This window comes from Erpetoichthys calabaricus, chromosome 1 (assembly GCF_900747795.2).
Source record: "Erpetoichthys calabaricus chromosome 1, fErpCal1.3, whole genome shotgun sequence".
In the NCBI taxonomy this organism is placed as follows: domain Eukaryota; kingdom Metazoa; phylum Chordata; class Cladistia; order Polypteriformes; family Polypteridae; genus Erpetoichthys; species Erpetoichthys calabaricus.
Genome location: NC_041394.2, coordinates 74,324,599 through 74,347,036, shown reverse-complemented (window position 1 = coordinate 74,347,036; position 22,438 = coordinate 74,324,599). Strand labels below are relative to the sequence as shown.

The 22,438-nt window shown below is 39.8% G+C and overlaps 1 protein-coding gene across 4 annotated transcripts in view; it reads left to right on the top strand.

Annotated features, from left to right (window-relative positions):
* zmp:0000001168 (signal-induced proliferation-associated 1-like protein 2) overlaps nt 1-22,438 on the top strand; it is a 317,833-nt gene that overhangs the window by 159,780 nt on the left and 135,615 nt on the right. For 3 of the 4 annotated variants that reach the window (XM_051933621.1, XM_051933609.1, XM_051933613.1), the window contains exon 3: nt 16,454-16,503. The gene's annotated coding sequence lies outside the window, so the exon portion shown is untranslated. Of the gene's footprint in view, nt 1-968; nt 1,012-16,453; nt 16,504-22,438 lie in introns of those variants that run through there. The other variant, XM_051933616.1, reaches the window with a different exon arrangement.

Below are 22,438 nucleotides of genomic sequence, written 5' to 3'. Positions count from 1 at the left end.
ACCACTTTGTCACACTGCTTTCCTAGAAGTGTTTAGAAGTATATAGAAGTATTTGAAACTAGGAAAGCAATAAATAAGGTTCATGACTACTGTGATTTCAGAAAAGGGCTGGAGAGTGGTTAGGTTTAACACATTTTCACACAGAATTCTTTAAAACAAAGAACTGTTTATCAAGTTGAAGTTAAGGAACTTTGGAATCTTGTCTTTCTACTTTTTTGGGAACACTCATCGTATAGAGTTAACTATGATGTCCTGAATGGCTTTGGGTCGTCAAAAAAATCTTTTTTTGGTTTTAGCAAATAAAGAGCAGTTGTATTGGATAAGTGATTAGTGCTGCTGCCTGAAACATTCAGTGTGTTTGGTTTACATCTTGCAAATAGACTGTGTGGAGTGTGTATGGTATCCCCATGTGTGTGAAATATTGTCTGGGTACTTCAGTCTTCATCCCATATCTCAAAGACATACAATTAACATTACCTGGCCATTATTTGGTATGAGTGAAAGTGCATGACTCATGCACACAACGAAAAGTGCATGTAATATGATATAAAAAGGTGTTTGATAGAGCATGTCTATATATCTCTATGTTTTAAAAAAGCAAGTAATATAGACAAAACAAAAACTGGAAAGAACATTAGGGCATGAAAATATTTAGCCAGTGTTTATTTTAATACTCTGTTTATTTTCTTATGTATATGTGTAAGCAAGTTGAAGTACTTTATTTTGTTAATCACCATCATTTTAAAAATATTTTATATTGGATTCACAGAGACTTTATCTGTTTGCTGGTCTCAACATTATATATTCTAAAAGCTGTCACAGGAGGTCTGTGGTGTCTTATCTTAACATGGGTGAGTGTTGCTGGCCTCTCTGCGTGTGCAGCAATCCAGATAAGACAACAGACTGGCCCTGTAATAAGCTGACACACATACACGCACGTTCACTCACATACTGTACATAACCAGCCAAAGTGAAATAGGATGGAAGGGACAAGTCACCATAGATCCCCAGGTAGGCCAATAATACTCACATTGCAGTTGAATATCACAATGTATGCATATTTCTTTCTACTGAAAGAAGACATCAGTGTTATGCTTCTTTTACTTTCTGCTAGACTTCCTATCAGATGTAGCATTAACAATCTGTTTCTCAGATGGACGCAAAATGTGCAGACTTCTTTGCCCTTTTCAGAAGTACTAGTCAAAAATATATTTCAGATCACTTGTGTTGTTTCATTTTTTTATTTCATAGGGCTTCACACATTAAGCCATTTCTGAAACATTCCCTTTTTTAATAGAAATAACAAGTGCCCGAATCTGTATCTTTTTGAGAGAGTGCACAATGAGCAGCATATTCTTATAAACTAGTAATAGCAGGTTACTTACATACTAATAATCTATAGTTTTTCCAACAGGTAACATTGTTTTCACGATTCATAGCTTTAAACTATTCCACACATTTGAAAAAGAGATTGCTGATGAGAGCAATTATTAATGTATCGCTTAAAGTGACACACTTGAAAACTCCTGCATTACTTCTAACATTATTTTTTTTGTTTTAACCTAACTCTGCTTTGACTCTCATAATGGTAGTAATTTGGAATTGATATTGTAACTATAAGACTTGGTGCCTGTCTTATTCACCCTGAAGCATTAAATGATCTCCACGAATGACCTAGTGCCAAGTTTGAGACAAATTTTGTTTAATCTTGCATTAATCTGTGAATTATCCATGAGATATTACTTTATTAAAAATGTTTCTTGATATTTTAGCCTTTTATGTTAGTTGCTATATATCTATAGTACAGTAAGTAGGCCTAAAAGAATAGTCACCTTGCTGACCATCATCTTGATGAAGAGTGAACTACTGCAATATAATCACAGCATTATCCCTCTCATTGCTAGTATTGTTGTATTTATTTTAGTACAAATTGTTTACTTTTATTAAAATATGATTTGATTTAAATAAAAAAGCATGGAATTGTTAAGGGTCACAAGCAAGTAGTCTTTGTACTCCTGTGGTGTGTGAAGCATACACTGCCATTTTAAACAGAATGCCTAGGAATAAGGAAAAAAATTTTGAAAAAAAGGAACTACATGCTTCAATATACTGTAAATTCTTTTAATTAGAATGGGTAGAAAGTCAGATCACAGAGTGACTTGTATTGTTTAGCTACAGTATATGACAGTGAGCTATCCAACTTTATTTATTTATCTATGTTTTATTAGTTTGGATGCGTATATCCTTTGAAAAAAAGCATAAATAGAATCATGTTGTATATTTTTTTATCCTGCTTGCTATCAGGAAAAATTTGTCCACCCAGAATAAAGGCACTACTTTAAAAAGTCACAGCCATACCTCATAACTGAAATACAGTAATCCCCCCTCCATCGCGGGGGTTGCGTTCCAGAGCCACCCGCGAAATAAGAAAATCCGCGAAGTAGAAACCATATGTTTATATGGTTATTTTTATATTGTCATGCTTGGGTCACAGATTTGCGCAGAAACACAGGAGGTTGTAGAGAGACAGGAACGTTATTCAGACACTGCAAACAAACATTTGTCTCTTTTTCAAAAGTTTAAACTGTGCTCCATGACAAGACAGAGATGACAGTTCTGTCTCACAATTAAAAGAATGCAAACATATCTTCCTCTTCAAAGGAGTGCGTGTCAGGAGCACAGAATGTCACATAGATAGAGAAAACAATCTCTAGCAAACAAATCAATAGGGCTGTTTGGCTTTTAAGTATGCGAAGCACCGCGGCACAAAGCTGTTGAAGGCGGCAGCTCACACCCCCTCCGTCAGGAACAGGGAGAGAGAGAGAGAGACAGAGTTTGTTTTTCAGTCAAAAATCAATACGTGCCCTTCGAGCTTTTAAGTATGCGAAGCACCGTGCAGCATGTCGTTTCAGGAAGCAGCTGCACAAAAGATAGCAACGTGAAGATAATCTTTCAGCATTTTTAGACGAGTGTCTGTATCGTCTAGGTGTGCGAATGGCCCCCCTGCTCAATCCCCATACGTCAGGATCAGAGAAAGTCAGCGCAAGAGAGAGAGAAGAGTAAGCAATCTAGCTTCTCAGCCATCTGCCAATAGCGTCCCTTGTATGAAATTAACTGGGCAAACCAACTGAGGAAGCATGTACCAGAAATTAAAAGACCCATTGTCCGCAGAAATCCGCGAATCAGCAAAAAATCCGCGATATATATTTAAATATGCTTACATATAAAATCCGCGATGGAGTGAAGCCGTGAAAGGCGAAGCGCGATATAGCGAGGGATCACTGTATCGCCTGTTGGAACACTGTGGATTCTGAGGACCACTAATGCTTGTTCAAAGACACCAGGGACTTGCACATCCTGGTGAATCTGCTTATCACATTTACTATTAATTTTCATGCTTGAGTCTGAGATTCCAATTTTATTACTGTTAGTGTCCTTTACCTTGTTAGGGTTAGAATTCCAGTATTTATTTTCATACTAAGCTAATCACTCTGCAAAACATTTACATCATTTAGCAGACGCTCTTATCCAGAGCAACTTACAACAGTGTTTGTTAGTTTTTTTCGCATACCCCTTGGGGTCAGAGCGCAGGGTCAGCCATTGTACAGCGCCCCCTGGAGCAATTACAGGTTAAGGGCCTTACTCAAGGGCCCAGCAGAGTAGGATCTCTTTTGGCACTGACGGGGATTCGAACTGGCAACCTTTGGGATACCAGCGCAGGTCCTTAGCCTCAGAGCCACCACTCCCACCACCAAAGTATGTCCATCCATCCATCCATTTTCCAACCCGCTGAATCCGAACACAGGGTCACGGGGGTCTGCTGGAGCCAATCCCAGCCAACACAGGGCACAAGGCAGGGAACCAATCCAGGGCAGGGTGCCAACCCACCGCAGACCAAAGTATGTGTTATTTACATTTTTTGTTGAAAGTTTTTATAAAGGGCGGCACGGTGGCGCAGTGGTAGCGCTGCTGCCTCGCAGTTAGGAGACCCGGGTTCGCTTCCCGGGTCCACCCTGCGTGGAGTTTGCATGTTCTCCCCGTGTCTGCGTGGGTTTCCTCCGGGCGCTCCGGTTTCCTCCCACAGTCCAAAGACATGCAGGTTAGGTGGATTGGCAATCCTAAATTGGCCCTAGTGCGTGCTTGGTGTGTGGGTGTGTTTGTGTGTGTCCTGCGGTGGGTTGGCACCCTGCCCGGGATTGGTTCCCTGCCTTGTGCCCTGTGTTGGCTGGGATTGGCTCCAGCAGACCCCCGTGACCCTGTGTTCGGATTCAGCGGGTTGGAAAATGGATGGATGGAAGTTTTTATAAATTAGTGTTACACTTGATATACAGTATTTTTCTACAATTGGAGCACTCGCAAATTAAGTTATAAAGTAAAAAAGTGAAAGTAGTGACAATTAAATCAGCCACATGAAAGACTACAGTCTGATTATTTGGCCACTGGGCTAGTGATCTGGCTTCATAAATAAATATGTTACAGAAACTGCAAAGGGTTGCTGTTCTTCTCAATATAGACTTTGAGGAATTTGCACCCTGATACAGGTTGTGATATTGGTGCTTGGTTGGCGCAGACCCTACAGAGACTGACACCAGAGGCACAAGCAAAATAAACAGAAAGATTTATTTTTTCTTCACCTGTGAGGCATGTCTTCTCCGTGAACCCCATAGGCACAACACAGTCCTCAAAACACACACAAAGAAAAATCACCCCAAATCACACTCTTTGTCTTCCACTTCTCCCAGGGCAGCTTTGTCCTCATCCTCCTCCCAAATCTGGCGCCCTGAATAGTGGCTGCAGGCTTCTCTTATATCCCACCCGGAAGTGCTGCAGGTGCTTGTTAATCTACTTCTGGCTGCACTTCCAGGTGTGGCTGCGCTCCCGCCCAGATGGGCTCGTTAAGCCATGCGGCTTTATGCAGATTCCCCTGGCAGAGGCCACGGAGCCCAACCAAGATGAGCTCCAGTGTTCCATGAAAGTGGCCCGATGCAACCTAGGGGGGCTGCCAACAAAGGTTCTGAGGGACGTAGCGTGGCTCCCATGGCTGCTCCCCCAGATCTAGTGACAAAGGGGCGTCCGGCCGGGCATGGGTCCCGGCCGTCCGCCACAAGGTGTATTATATTGTAAACTAGCATAAAAAATGAGTATTGCCAAATATGTAAAATATAAAATTTTCATGTTTATTATGCTCAAGACTGTCACTTGAAGCACATGCATCTGGCCTGGGAGAAAATCAGTTTAGGGTGATCTTGGTATGCAAGCACATCAGTGTCTTAAGAATATCTCAAAGACACTTTCCATGATTATGTTAACAATTCAGTGAATCTGATAGTTGCTGCACTTTTAGTTTTCATGAGTGTAGCATGATCAATCCCAGCACATTGTATGACAGCAAAAGTGTTGGTGTCAGCAGTTGTTTAGAATGTAATAAGTCAAACAATTCAGAAACCGCTCAGTCCATTAGGCTTATTTAGTTAGCCAGTAACTAAATTTGCCAACTTTGTCCCAGATACTCTTAGAATGCTGTTAAGATTTCTCCTTTAATTATTCAATCACTTAATTTATTCCAGATTCCAATTACTTTTTTGTGAAGAATGGTTTTCTGGCTTCCATCATTTTGCAATACAACTGAACATTTTGTTTGCCTTATAATTTCTTCTTCGTATAACACTGCATCAACATGAACCACTAAATCCTTTTCTGGATTTGCTTTTGTATAAAGCAACTTAGCCCATTTTGTCATTATAATTATTGTTACTTTTGCCTGCTTAGAACACATTGTAGTTTTCTACATTAAACTGAATTTTCCAAGTGTTTGCCCAGTTCTGAAGATTGTCCAAGTCTTTTTGAATTGTTTTTGCTCCCTCCTCAGTGTTTTTTGCATGGAATTGCATCAAAGGCTTTTTGTACAGTATTTCAGCTGCTGATTTCTGCAGGTTTAACAGGTTGGTTTGGCATAATCATCCTCTTTGGATCCCATTCTGACTGTTATTTAGTATATTATTTTCGCACAGGTAGTTTTCAGATTTATTTCAGATTTTTTTTTTCAAAATTTGCCATGGGGTAAATGTGAGACTTGTTTGTCTATGATAATTGAAATCCATTTTGTCTTCCTTCTTGTGAACAAGACTGACAGTTTTCCAGTCTTTAGAGTCATTAGGCATTCTCTGCATTTGTTTGAAAGTCGTCATACTCATCAGAAAGGGACAGACTAAATTCCATGAAGCAAGAACATGAGATAATTTGTAGATCACATGACATACTATTAAGATTATCTGAAGAGACTTGGTGCCTACTGCCCACCATATACAACTGGGGATTTCCATAAATTGTAGGTTAATATCATGCTGATGTATTATGATACTGTATCTGTTGTCTCTCATTCACCATTGTAAACTTTGTCTTGATTGGCATAAACAGTGAACAGATACCAGTCTAGGTCATCTTATTTAAGAGTTTCCTATTTTCTTCTGAAACTATCACTAACTAGCTAACACTACCAAAGTCTGCATTATTTTGCTTGAATGACATTTTTTGTTTTGCTGGTAATACAAAGAGTGAAGTGTCTTGGAATTTCATAACAGTCATGAGAGTAGTGCCGAGAAAAGGTGAAAATATTCTGATTGTTATATCCTGACTACCATAACATTTAAGAAGAGAATGGTACTATTACAGTGTCTAAATTCAGTAACACAGCAGAGCAACAGAGGATTTAAAGGAGGTCCTTCTTCTTTTTTGGATTACCTCACACTACAGAATTAACCAGAACACACATATCTTTGTAAAGCATTATTTCAAAAGTAATAGTTGCATTCAGGGCGGCACGGTGGCGCAGTGGGTAGCGCTGCTGCCTCGCAGTTGGAAGACCTGGGGACCTGGGTTCGATTCCCGGGTCCTCCCTGCGTGGAGTTTGCATGTTCTCCCCGTGTCTGCGTGGGTTTCCTCCGGGCGCTCCGGTTTCCTCCCACAATCCAAAGACATGCAGGTTAGGTGGATTGGTGATTCTAAATTGGCCCTAGTGTGTGCTTGGTGTGTGGGTGTTTGTGTGTGTCCTGCGGTGGGTTGGCACCCTGCCCGGGATTGGTTCCCTGCCTTGTGCCCTGTGTTGGCTGGGATTGGCTCCAGCAGACCCCCGTGACCCTGTTTGGATTCAGCGGGTTGGAAAATGGATGGATGGATAGTTGCATTCACAGAGCAATTCAAAATAATAGTTGTCTTGTACAATACATTACATTATCCTTCTCTCATAAAAATTCATAATACTAATTTATTTCAGAGAATGTTTTTGTTGTTGCCTTTGAATCCATCAAAAGGGGTTAAAATGACATGCAAGTCAAATTAAATTGTTAATTGAATAAGTGATGAAAGTGAAAGCTGCTTGGCTATTGTTTAGTGCTACTGCTGATTCAAGGGTCCTCATATCTAATGGATATAAACAGAATGATGATTCGCTCATTAGTCAAGCGGCACACATCCGACAGAATATATGGAAGGAATGTTTCACAGAGCATCAAGAGACTCATGGTAATCACATTATCTAATTCAGAGTGGTGTTAATATAAATTTCTGTTTACTTGCAATTGTTTAGAAACTGTGAAAAGCAGATATAATATATTACCTGGTTGTGTTAAAAGTGATAGTTTAACAAAGAGCATTACCATGTGCCAGTTACCATTTCTATCTCCAACACAGCTATTACTCAAGATATATTGTGTCCAAACACAGTGTGGCTTAATGTTTAAAAGGTATGACCAGGGTTACTTCTGTTCCAGTGATGTAGTTTCAACTTACTACAACATTCTTATGGGGGATGGGGTTTAAACATGTTACAGTCAAAATGAATCCAGATCAGTGTGTGTGGAACCCTATCGCATAGGTCACCCCCTGTCTAATCTGGGTTAAGATGCCTGCTATGTACAACTTGAGCATATTCTATAAGGTGGCATGTTTAACATTCTTCAGGTTTTCACTTTTTAGGCAAAGTCAGCTTAGTGTTTGGCACTTATTTGTGCCAGTGTGTTTTCTGAGATTAAGATCTGACTGATATTTACAGTATGTAAAAGTGAGATTTTTTTCTGGGATTGCAACTTCAGTAAGCAGGTTTAGACTACATAGTAAAACTGAAAATAAAATTTGATCTCCTCTTAAATAATGTAGAAATTACAGAACATTAGAACACTCTAGATGAGAACAAGCCATTCAGCCCAACAAAGCTCGCCAGTCCTATCAACTTATTTCTTCCAAAAAAACATCAAGTCGAGTTTTGAAAGTCCCTAACATCTTACTGTCTACCACACTACTTGGTAGCTTATTCCAAGTGTCTATCGTTCTTTGTGTAAAGAAAAACTTCCTAATGTTTGTGCGAAATTTACTCTTAACAAGTTTCCAACTGTGTCTCCATGTTCTTGATGAAGTCATTTTAAAACAACAGTCTCAATCCACTGTACTAATTCCCTTCATAATTTTAAATACTTCAATCATGTCACCTCTTAATCTTCTTTTGCTTAAACTATATAGGCTCAGCTCCTTTAATCCATCCATCATCCAACCTGCTATATCCTAACACAGGGTCAAGGGAATCTGCCGGAGCCAATCCCAGCCAACACAGGGCACAAGGCAGGAACAAATTCCCAGGCAGGGCACCTGCCCACCACAGGCTCTTTTAATCTTTCCTCATAATTCAACCCCTGTAGCCCTGGAATCAGCCTAGTTGCTCTTCTCTATACTTTTTCTAGTGCTGCTTTGTCCTTTTTATAGCCTGGAGACCAAAACTGCACACAGTACTCAAGATGAGGCCTCACCAGTGCATTATAAAAGGTTGAGCATAACCTCCTTGGACTTGTACTCCACACATCCTGCTATATAACCTAACATTCTGTTAGCCTTCTTAATGACTTCTGAACACTGTTGGGAAGTCGATAGCTTAGAGTCCACTATGACTCCTAAATCCTTCTAATAAGGTGTACTCTCAATTTTCTGACTGCCCATTGTGTATTCAAACCTAACATTTTTACTTCCTATGTGTAATACTTTACATTTACTGACATAAAATTTCATCTGCCACAAATCTGCCCAAGCCTGTATGCTATCCAAGTCCTTCTGTAATGATATAACGGATTCCAAATTATCTGCTAATCCACCTATCTTGGTGGAAATGTAACTTTGCAAACATATTATTTGTTAAAAATATAGTCTAGATATATTCTGTTCTTTCTAATTCTTCACTAAAGTTGTCTAACAAATAATGAATCTTTATTGTATGTAATATAGTGTAGCTACTATACTATATAATGTAATATGTTATTGTCTATTTATATTATTTTAACAAAATATACAATTTCTGGGTCTGCTTACCCTTTTTAGTGTCTTTCGAAACTGCATCTTATCCTACCAGCAATGAACTTTAGGCAGAATTTCACCTTAGATTAGTCTTAAGTAACACAAAATACACAATCAGAATTGCATTTATGCAAGAACGAAATCTGAGGATTTGAATTAAACCAATAGCTTTAATGGACAATGAGAAAACAGTGACCATAGAGAACATCCACATAAATATCTCAGAATATGAAAACTTCTCTCAGTGGCACATTAGCATGTAATTATTCAATCACGGCCTGACATCACTGCACTCCACCAGTCCACCAGATTTGAATACCCATGCTTTAACTTCTTTTAGTTCTATGAACTGTGTGCATGTGAAGGACTTCTAAGAGGATGAGAGGAAAGATTCAGTTATACAGTGGCTAGATGACACTGAGAAAATGTTGGTAACAATGTCAAATCACAGGTCAGGAAAAATCTGGAGCCAAAGGGAGAAGTAGGGATGACTGATAATTCAAACATATGAATGAGAACATCAGTTTAGGCAAGAACAGTGTCTAAATAGGAAAGCAAACAAAAAACTTATTTAAAGGAAAGGTAAATGATTAGAAATATTATAAAAAAAAAAAGTACTAAAAGTAGTTTCAAAAGCACTAGGCTAGATTCAGAAATGTTGACTGATGAATGATCAACACAATAAGTGCAATATGTCTGATTGAATATGAATCACTTAGGACTAAGTGAGTTTCAGACAACCTTGGAGTATTGGGAGGCTTGGCTAAGGTCAGGTCAGGTCAGGTTGGAGAGCATGCACTGGTACAGCGCGTTGCTGCACCCACCACACAACAAAACAGCTCTGGACCCTGTTGGCAATCCCCCAGGTAGACACACAGTTCAGTCCCACCCTCCAGAAATGACCCTCTATCTGCTGCGGCCAGGTGTTATGTAGGCATCCCCTTGGCCTTTTCTAGCCACTCGGGTCCTCAACAACGAGGAAGCTGCGAGCCGGATCACCCTCGGGGAATTGTGCCACATGACTGTAGTGCTGTAACTGCTGCTTCCTCGCTATGCAGGTAATGTGCCTCATTCGACACAAAGTCAAACAAGCGGGTACCCAAAGATTCTCCAAAGAGACACAGTACCAAAGGTGTCCAGTCTTTGTCTGTGGTCACTGGATAGTGTCCATGTCTCGCAACCATATCGCAAGACAGCAAGCACCAGGAATCTAAAGACTTGGACCTTCATCCTTTTGCATAGATATCAGGAGCACCAAACACCCCTTTCCAGCGACCTCATGACATCCCCCCCCCACCCCATGCTCTTCCAATCTGTCAACTGACTTAATGGGAAGAGTCACCAGAGACATGAATGTCACTGCCGAGCTAAGTAAACCTCTCGACAAGGTCAACACTCTCTCCGCAGAGAGACACACTTCTGATGGCTGTGCGTAAGAGGTCATTAAAAGCCTGGATCTTGGTTTTTATCCAGGGCACTTGCAAGCCCAGACACTGAGACTCCTCACTCAATGTCTCGAGAGCCCCAATCAGAGCCTTCATTGACTCCGCAAAGATCACAGCATCTTCAGCAAAGTCAAGATCAGTGAATCTTTCTTCACCAATAGATGCCCCACAGCTGCTGGACTCCACGACCTTACCAAACACCCAGTCTATGCAAGCATTGAACAAAATAGGAACAAGAACACACCCCTAATTAACCCCAGAATCAACTGGGAAAAATGCAGAGGTTCTGCCTCCATTCTGCACAGCACTCACAGTACCAGTGTACAGGCCAGCCATGATATCCAGCAATCCTGAGGGGTTCCTGTGAATTCTCAGGATGTCCCACAGGGCAGGCAGCTCGATTAACTGAGTCGAACGCTTTACAAAAATCAACAAAAACTGTAAAGAAACTCTGCCAATATTTGCGTTTGCGCTCCATGAGAATCATCAATGCCAGGATGCGGTCAATGGTAGACTTCTTAGGTGTAAAACCAGACTGCTTAGGTTGCTGGTAGGTGAGCAAGTGATCACGGATCCTATTAAGGACGACCCTAGTAAGGACGTTACCCGGCACCAAGAGCAGTTTTACCCCCCCCCATAGTTGCCACAATCCAGGTGATCACCCTTCCTTTCCAGATTGGGATGACAAGTCCCATTTTCCAGTCAGTTGGGATGATACCAGGAGCCTGGAAAGGTTCACCCTGGATACCACAGATCCCTGCAGCCTTCCCAGCCCTCAGTTGGTTCACCACCTGTGCAATCTCAGTGAGGTTGGGTGGTTCACAGTAGGGCTGCAACGATTAGTCGATGTAATCGACGACGTCGAGTACAAAAAATCATTGACGTGGAATATTTATTGCCGATGCATCATAAACAAAACCTTCAATAGAGGCTCCAGTCACAAAGAACCACATTGGTTTCTGTAACTGCAATGCACTACATGAACGTCTGGGAGCAGTATCGTTTGTTATTGTTTGTCAAGACTGCACACAGTCCTACCAACGAAGAAAGAACATCTGAGGAGAAGAAGAATGTAGAGGAAAATAAACTTGGTTGCAATGGCGAGTCAGATAGAGTAGGGGGAAGGAGATGGAAAAAAATTGAGACAGAAACTTTCTAAAGTGTGGGAGCACTTCACCAAAAAAGAAAAAAAAGTTGAATGCAGATTATGCAAAGCGGAGCTTTCTTTTCATGGCAGCACCATCGCAAAGCATGAGCATCTGATACGAAAGCATCCTGGAGATGTGATGCCACCTTCTCTTGAGAATTTATGCTGGCGCTGTTAGTTAGTTAGGGTCAGATCAAGAGGGGAGGGAGTGCGTGAACGAGACTGAGAAAATAAAAGTGAAAAAAGCTAACTTTTACAAATAACAAATTTACACCCAATCTGTTCGTTTTCAAATAATATTGCATTAGTGCAATGGTGTTTTCTGATTGGTTCTATTCATGTCATAAAATGATTTCTTCAAAATGTCACATATATTTGTCTCTTTCTTTTTTTGTCCCCGGTGCTGCGTGCTGACACCAGAAGGCATGAGCTTAATTCAGTGCTAGCAGCAGCATGCAGGTGGCCGGTTGCTTGTGCTATAACAAGCTTGACCTGGAGGCAATCAAAGCACATGTACTGTGCAAGGCATGTACGGGGTCCACTGAGAAAAGAAGAGCGTTCATGGCTCACCTTGCAGAGGAACATTCTTTCCTCTGCATGTCCTGGAGTCCTGTGCAGACTGGGCAACATCGGGGGGAAAAAAACATGGTCACTGATTACAACCACAAGAATGAAAATGAATAATGTTGCATCCGTGCCACAATGCCTTCCGAAATGTACTATAAGGTCATTAAATGAATAATTCCAAACATCATATATACCTATGTCTCTGTTTTTTTTGTCATTGCGGCTTTGATCTAATTCAGCGCAAGCAGGAACACTCAATAAAATTGAATAAAAAAAAATCAAGTGACAATGAGATATGAATAAGGCAGATTCGCCAGCGTTTGTGTGTCAGCTTTTATCCATCCAGATCAGAGAATTTCCAGTTCGATTGTCTCAAAACACTCACATCTACAGTTATTCCCAGTTTCAGATAAAAAGTAACAGCATCAGATCTCTGGGGGTGCGGTAGTATGTATTGTGATCGTGACAGAGAATAAAAGTGAAAAAAAAAGGTAACTTTTACAAGTACTACACATTTAATACAATGGCTGTTACAGATGCAAATCAAATGTATGTGTTTATTGTATAATATTAACAATAAGAGCAGCTCACTACTCAAAACGGTAAATATACGAGGCAGTCAGGATCGAACCAGGGGACTCTTGATTATAAGTCAGCAATTCTTACCGCTGCACCATGGAAGGTGTTATATCGTCCTTGAACCTTCTGTGAAAGTGTTTATTTGATCTTTGCACTTCAGGCTTTACACATTATATAGTTTATGTCTACATTTTGTCATTTATTACTAAAATATGAAAAACATTTCAGTTTTAACGATGTATTTTTTGGTTAAGTTAAATACACTTTTTTTGTTTAGAGACTACTAGACTTTATTGTGATGGTCACACTAATATAAAAACATCTGATTATTTTCAAATTCATATGTTTCATTGGTTGTTATTTTAATTTGATTATTATTAATTTTAATTGTGTTAATGCAGAGACATCAGGGTGACATTCATAGGTTGACAGACATGAGCAGATGAGGTCAGACATGCACTGGAGCCCAGAACAGGATGTGCAACCACAGGTCACAGGCATCAAAAAAATCAGGCATGAAATAATCGTGACTAATCGACTAATCAAAAAATAAATTGAACAATTAGTTGACTACCAAAATAATCATTAGTTGCAGCCCTAGTTCACAGCTAATTGGAGGATCAGCCTCAATAACCGTTGACCCAGGCATATCCAACATCCTAGCCAGAGGATTAGCTTTAAACAGCTGCTCGAAGTAACCAGCCCAGTGGGTTACAACTGCAGTGTCATCCATAAGGACCGTTCCATCAGCCGTCCTGAGTGCAACTCTCCGAGGAACAGATTCGGATGTGCGTAATACTTCAATTCCTCTGTAAGCAGGATGTGGGTCACTAGACCATAGATGGTATGTCACTTGATCACAGATTCTTCTAATAAACCTCTCCTTATCTGCCCTCAAATCCCTCGCAGCCGTCCTTCTCAGTTCTCGGTACACACCAGAGTTGCCATCAAGCCGTGCACTGTGACACCTCTCGACGATATCCAGAGTGCCCTACGAGATGAAACACCTGCTTCGGGGAACACTGGGAACACCAACACAACCCTCAACAACCTTCAGGGTCTTGTTATGAAAGGTCTCCCACATCATATTAGGATCGGCAGTCTCACCCAAATCCGTAAGTTCCTCACACAAACTGTGTGCAAACTCATCAGAAACCACTTGATCTGGAAGTCTGGCCAGGTCCAGCCTCATTCTCCTAGTAGGTAGTAACCTACTGGACCTAAGCTGGATCTTCAGAGTTGCAGTAATAAGTCTGTGGTCAGAATTCACAAATTGGGCACTTATGTAGACCCTGCAGTTTTGTAAGAGCCTCCAGTGTCTGCACATGAGAATGTGATCGATCTCCTTCACCGCACCACCAGTATTGGAGTACCAAGTCCAATGATGTGGCTCAGGGTGCTGGAACCAGAATCCAGCGATTCACAACCCCTGACCTTTTTGCAAAGTTGAGGAACATGGAGCTACTTTCATCACAATCACCGGACCCATGGGGACCGAGACAATCCTTATAGCCAACCCTGTCAGTGCTAGTGGCTGCATTGAAGTCACCCATGACCAGGAGTGTCACCTTACAGGCACCCATCAAGCAACTTTTTTTTTAAAATTTATTCACAACTATTATTGGCTGAGGGCATGACTGAATAGAGGTGTGACAATAAACAAGCCTGGTTCAACTAATGTGTTATAGTATTTCCATTCACAGCACCACACTGCCAACCCTGTGTGTGTAGAGCTTAAGTAAAAGCTGATCTTACTTTATTTTAACGGTGTCCTAGAAAACCAATTATTACTAACAGCTATTTCGTAATCTTGAGTGTGTTCACTTTAAACTGTTGAAAAAGGACTAGAAAGGTTGACTGCATTTTACTCTCTAAAATACAGTAGATGTTTTATATTGCTAAATTTCAAAAATGGCAAAACATTATGTTGTGAATGCCTCTTTTATTTTCATTTAACTTTTATGACGCATACTTATTTCATGGGAACAGAGAATCTGACAGGGCATGAGCCTGTTGTGCAAAATGCATTTACAGCAATCACTTTCACATCAATTTTTACTTGCTTATGTATAAGTACCTGTAATATTTCATAAGATGTGTCACATTACTGCCATAACCAATAAAAGTCTCCCTGGTGTTTTGAGGGCATGCAGAGAATCTTATATGGCAACCCTCTGTGTTGATATTTGTGTTAATTAATTTTGCAGTCTCACATGCTCTACTCTTAGACACTTAGATGGCAATAAAATTTTGTTACTGCATGAATCAGCTGAGAAGTTAAGAGAAGGCCCAAGTCTTCTATATAAGCTCTGATAGGTTCCATAGAGGTAAGAAATAATCCTTTAGTTGTGAATTTTATTCTAGAAATACATTTTAAATTAGTACTTTGTGTGTCAAATGAGCATTCACAGTACTTTGAAGGGGCTCTAAATGAAGTTTGCTCATTTCACTTTTGTAGTCATATGTTCATCCACAAAAAGCAACATTGCATGGGATGAAAGTGCACCAGAGTATACCTATATGTAAATCTGTCTGTTTTAAATTACAAGAATTACATTATAATCAATAGGGCAATGTATCAAGTAAAATGTCAAAATTAGAAGCACAATTTCCACATACTGTTTAATTAAGAGACAGTTGCACAAAAGATGGCTTTTCGGTTAAGATTTGAATATTAGTGAAGAAAGGAGGAGCTTGAGAGAGAGAAACTGTGAGAAGTGTCTGATCGGGAGGTCAATGATGGAGCAGAACACTGAGAAGACTGCCTTCAGAAGACCTCATTAATCTCATAGGTTTGTATGGAGTAGGCAATTTAGTCAGGTGTTCTGGGGTTTTCGATTTCAGGGCTTTGGAAATGAGAAGGTTAGTCTCTGAAAACGGCTCTGAAATGGACAGAAAGTCAATATAGTGAGGCCACCTGAGGTTTCTGTAGTCATGGCATTTTATGATTTGAAGCTGGCTTTGCTGCTAAAATAGGGCTTCCTTTTACACTACACAGTTAAAGTATGCAGCCTTCATGGAAAAAATTACTATGAGTAATACATTATTAATTCCCTATATGCTGTGCAACTTTTGAAATGTCTGATCTGCTTCTGATTAGTATCATGCCCTATTTTAAAATTCCCATCTTTTAAAACAAAAGGGAAAACAATTTCAATTGTCATACTGTCCAGCGGTGCAGTTTCAGATAATGAATATTCCTCAGCCACACTCCATTACCTAAACACCTGCTGTGTTCACATTTACTGTATTAGTCCTCACATTTTTTTCTTCTTACAATCTGATTTCGCTTGTCTTATCCCTGACACTGTTTGTAATTTATTCCGGCTTGAGAGATGTGAATGTTAAAACATATACCTTTTCTTATTTTCTTCCACAGGAGATGCATCAATGAAGTTAAACAAAGTGACTAAACCATGGGGCATTGAGGTAAGCCAGTATTTGGTAGTAAACTATATTAAATGACAAAGGCTGATTACAGAAGTATACTGTAGTAAGGATTTTCTGACATTAATGTTCTTATTTAGGAATGAGAAGAAATATACAGTAAAAGGAACCAAAGGCATTTAAGTTATATCATGGCAGTGTTATATACCTCTTATCAAGCCATTCATTATTGAACACTTCTAATGTATTTTAAGCTACAAGAAAGGAACCAAACCTAGACAGGAGTCACAGGACACCATTTCATCATAAGGTTCGTACAGTCACACTGGGCCGATTAACTTAACACACAAGTCTCTGCAGTGTAGCACGCAAATGGGTTACTCTGAGAAAATTCACACAGACACAGAGAGATGGTACAGACTATGCTTAGACAGAATTTAAACCCAAGACTCTGCAGCAGTGTTAACAGTGCTACCATCCAGTACAGAATACAAGAACAGCTATACACAACACATTAATGACTGACTTTTAAACAGGCTGGTTTGTGAAAACAGAAATGTATTCTTTTTTTTTTTGTTTTTAGTTCAGTATCTGTGGTATTTTCATACTCTAGTTTATTCCTGGGCGGCATGATGGCGCAGTGGGTAGCGCTGCTGCCTTATAGTTAGGAGACCTGGGTTCACTTCCCGGGGGTCCTGCCTGCGTGGACTTTGCATGTTCTCCCCATGTCTGTGTGGGTTTCCTCCGGGTACTCCGGTTTCCTCCCACAGTCCAAAGACATGCAGATTAGGTGCATTGGCGATTCTAAATTGTCCCTAGTGTGTGCTGGGTGTGTGTGTGTGAGAGCCCTGCAGTGGTCTGGCGCCCTGTCCGGGGTTTGTTTCCTGCCTTGCGCCCTGTGTTGGCTAGGATTGGCTCCAGCAGACCCCCGTGACCCTGTAGTTAGGATATAGCTGGTTGGATAATAGATGGATGGATAGTTTATTCCTGTAGTCAAAAAAACATGCTGTACTGGCATACTAATCATGAAAACTAGTTTTCTTTAATGTCCCATATTTCAAAAGTGTACATGATACATTAAGTGATGACTCCAAACTATCTTTAGGGACTGTGTGTTACAGTGCTCATTAATGCACTGGTGTCCCATACTGTGCTGATTCCTACCAAGCTCTCAATATTGCTGAAATAGGCACAAGATCATTGTGATTATCTGATGAAGTGGGGTAATGAATGTTGTGTACTGTACAGTGGACTGGTGTCCCACATAGGGTGTGTTACTGCCTCACATCTTCCATAGAATTTATAGAATTCTAAAATTTGGAGTAAAGAGTAAACAAATAAATAATTATGATTAATAAGAACATAAGAAACCTGGAAAGTATCTATCCTGCTGTGAAATATTTTGTTTGAATTGAATGGGTCTGAACATTTAGCCACTACCTGTGCTGAGTTAGTAAAATTTCCCTGTGATTATTTAGCATTCAAACAATATTTTTTCAGAGCAAACATAAAGTTTGATCAAAACATATAAAGTGAAAGAGTATCTTTTAAGCCCAGTGCTACTCATATTTTTGATATCTCAGTTTTTTCTGTGGCCCTTGCAAATGTGGGTGTTTTGATTGGTGAGTGAGATTCTTGCGTTCAAGGATGAAGGTGGAGTATGTGTGGTTGTGGCTTTGGTAGATTAACGATGTTGAGTGATAGAAAGAGTGTTCAGAGCACAGAAGAGGTGTGACACATTTCTGCAGAAGTTGGAGTCACAGGGGTCACAAAGGGCAGAGATTATTGATCTTGCCAATGACTTTAGTGGATCATACAGTGAACATTTGCTTCTTTATTGTGTGCATGTTGTAAAAACTTGGATGTGTAAAAGTTGAAGCAGGTGCTGCACAGGTGATGATTATTCATATTTCTGCAGTGAGTATTTGTAATTCTGAATTATAAAAGCTACATCAGTATTAGTTTGAGCCTTGTTGGATTACTAATGCTGCACATTTAATTTCAGCAAGTCTTACAGCAAGAACCTTAATTTGTTTTTCCTTTTCTACACAAATACAGTACTTGATTTTCACAGTCCAGATTAACTAAACGTTGCATTAAATAAGAATTTAATCAAATAATTGATTTAAGTGAAATAGAAATTCTGATTTGTTTAACAGTATTACATAAAAATGGTTGACTGATTTTTTTTTGTTGATTTATTTTTAGCAGAAAATATAATATGACATTTTCAAGTCTGCTTAATCCATGGTCTCAAGGGCTGGAGCCTATCCCAATAGCAAGACAAGACAGGACCAAGCCCCTAAGAAAACACCACGTCCATTCCAAAACATAGAACATCCATCATTCCATCCACCTGTTTTCCTAACCCACTTATCCAGGGTAGGGTCATGGGGCAACTGGAGCCTATCCCAGCAATCACTGGGCGTGAGGCAGGAACAACACCTGAGTAGGACACCTATTGATTACAAGGTGGACAAACACATGCACACACACCCATGCACACATAAGGGGCAATTTAGCAATGCCAATTCACCCAACTTGCATGTTTTTGGATTGTGGGATGAAGTTGGGGAACTCAGAGGAAATCACATGCAGAAGGGAAGAACATGCTAACTCCACACAGGGAGTACACAGAATAGACATCTACAATGTTCTGATTTTCCTCCATCTGTTTTCTTTCCCAGCATTTGTCTTTTTCCTCACGTTTTTTTACTACTAGACCTCTCTTTGCTTCTTCTTCTTTTTGTTATCCAGTAGGAATTAAGGATAATATCTTGCTTTGGTCTCATGCTGAAAATCTGCAGCTGCTATTTCTCTCTCTGCCTGGAAATGTTCCTTTTGCAATTTGACTCTTCTGGAATTCTCAGTGGCTAGGATCAATGGGTCTTCTGGCACCTATATTGATTAAATGTCAGATATAAATACAGCTAGTGTGTGTGGGCTGGGGAGGGTTTGGGGTGGTGTTGTGGGATGTGTGCCCTCTAGTCCATACCACAGTCCTGTCCACTAGTTTTTTACTTCCTTATTGGGGCCCAATTGGGTTCCTGATTTGTTGTTATTTAGGATCCTGGTCTCTGTAGGATCAGGATTCTAAATCTAGATTTTGAACTGGTGGGTGATTTTGCTGTGTAAAGGACCTTTATTTTATTATATATGACCTGCTAAGATGTTTGCTGTTTTCAATCTTTTGATAAATATTTGATAGAAAACACACCTAACTATACTGTATTGTCTTCCTCATAAAACAAATTAATGGTAAAAATTCCAAAGTGATTCACAATTCAAACCTAACTGGCAAAAACCTAATTGATAGGTTAACAATTTTAACATTGATACAAACATTATTGTCACCTGCAATATTTTAAAAGTAAATAAAAGCCTTTAGGTGGCTGAGCGTTAGACTGGAAGTTGGAGCACCAAAACCCTATTAATCATTTTAATATAACATTCTAAAATATACTTAATTCAATTCTGAGCTACAATTGCTTGGACATAACTCTGTAGAATTGAGTGTTTGGCAGGAACCAAGTCTAGACTAGGCATCTGGGATCACATATAAGAAGCCAATGAACCTAATACACACAAACACATTTGGGTTGTGGAAGGTAAACTGAAATAACCAGAGAAAAACCCACACAGATAAGAAAAGAACATGTAAACTTCACACTGGCAGTAACTAAGCAGGGGATTTGAACACAGGATGCTGTCAGTGGGGCAGAAGAGCTAACCACTTAAATACAATGCAAGGTTTATATAATTAACAAGTGGGAGAAAACTTCAACCTAAAACGATTCATCCCTCATAATAACCTTAAACTACCCATTCTTGAGCAATGCCCTTAACCTGTGATTGCTCTGTTCTGGGAATGACGTTAATCTGCATCCAGCCCTGCATGTTGGCCCTCCAACCTACAGGGAAAAACCTGGGGGTTGGTGACAAAATTGGCACTCCAGCCACCATAAAAAGCTTCAGACTGTTCCATTCCATCTGAACTAGTGTGGTGATGAGGTGTCACCCATTGCAGCCTACACTCAGATCCTAACCTGGAATCCTGAGGTGGTTTGTCATGTGGTGGGTGGAGCAATGCATTGTATCAGCGTGTGCTCCTAACCTCTCTCTCTCTCTCTAGTTGAAATGCTACATGTTAGCACCTAGTGCCCTGTCATTGTCTGCTAGTAAGGTGCAGAGCCAGCATTTGAGCAGAAGTCAATTTGCTGTTCAGTTGTTTGTCTCGTGTTCAACTTTATATGGCCCATCAAGGGTAAAAAGTTTTGCATCCCTAATATAACTAAACATGTCATGCAATTTCCAAGCTAAATTGAATTTTTGATATTGAGCATACAATTAGGCCTCCATAGGAACAATTCTGTGCTCAAATATCAAAATGCCATAATAACTTGCCCTGTAATAATTTCTAAAAGAATGCACTATACATGTAATGCATAGCAAAAACCTTTATGAAATTTTCTTATAGTATTTAACAGTTTTGGTCAGCTTGTGCAAACCACACTGGATGATTTTGGGCAGGTTTTATGTCTTTAGGGTCAAGTCAGCAAAAACTTTTCTTAACACATTCAGATTACCCTGCCTTTTTATTACAAGATTAACAGAAGCAGTGCAAAATGTATTTATTTTTAGCGAAACCAAGAGGCGGGGCTTTCCTAATCAGACTGAACTATTGTCAGCTGCCACAAAATAAGTCCTAACCTTTTATGAAGCAGAGTGTCACTTTAGTTTGTTTCATTTTTGAGGACTAATTTAGGAATTGGTCTACCATGAATTAACATGCGTAGGGATTATGATGTATTGCAATGCACTGCATACATGAAGGTATCTCCTCTGTTGGTTTTAGGCGTATATCATCCAAGATGTACTTGCAAATTTAACACTTCATATTATGTTTAATATTTCTTTATCTTGTGTGAAGCTAGTTTGTAAGCAAAAGGCCCTTAAGGTAACCACAGGAATGATCAAGGTCATAGCTGGAGGCGAAGCAGCAGGAGACATGGAGCAGGAGGATATATGGCCTTACAGCATGTGCTTGAAAGGTGTAGGGATAAAGGAAATCCAATGAATGGTCTTTATTTAGTGATTTAATGGTGTGAAGGGCTCTCTGCAGCTGGCAAGTGCTACTGTTGTGGAATAAGGGAAAAAGGACTGCAAAATAAATTCAGATATCAGCAGTTAAGTTGGAAATTTCTGCTACTTGCAGTAGGTGACATTTTGAGTGCAGGTTGATGTGCAGACATCGTAGTGATAGCTAAGTTGTATAGAAGAAATTCTGAGTGCTGCTCCATTTCGACTCCTAAAAGACTCTCTGGCATTGAAGGGGAAAGGTTTATGAAAGCTATGCAAAGAGCAGTATGCTCTATGGGAGTGAAAAGTGGCCATTGAGAGCGAAACACAAAACAAAGCTGTAAAGAATGGAGATGAGATCAATCAGGTAGACATGTGAAGTGTTTAAGAAAAAGACTAGGTGTGGAGGCAATCGGTATTTTTTGAGAAGAAGCAGACTAAAGTCACTTGAGCATGTGGATTGGGGTGTAGATGATTGGGTGTAGATGTACACCAAAATGTAGATGGAGAGGAGGAGGCCCAGATGTGGTTAGGGCAGTGTTTATAATATAAAAATAATGGGTCCTACTCTGTAGAATACCCAGAAAGGGAAACAGATCTGGGGACAAATGGTTAGCCCAGAAAATAGCCTTTAAACCATTAATGATAAATAATCATTTTATTATCTTGTGATATTGATAGTTGCCTTATGGAAAAATTGTAGCCTACTGCTTGGGGTTTGGTGTTTGCATACTTCTCTCACCCTTGTGATAATGCATGTATGATTAATATATGTAATTATGGATAAAAAAGCTAAATAAAAAATGTATGGAGCTGATTAAAGTGCTTCCTTAACAAAAGTTTTTTTTGTAAAAGAGCTAAAGTTTACACTAAAAAAGGAAATCAGCTATTTACTTTT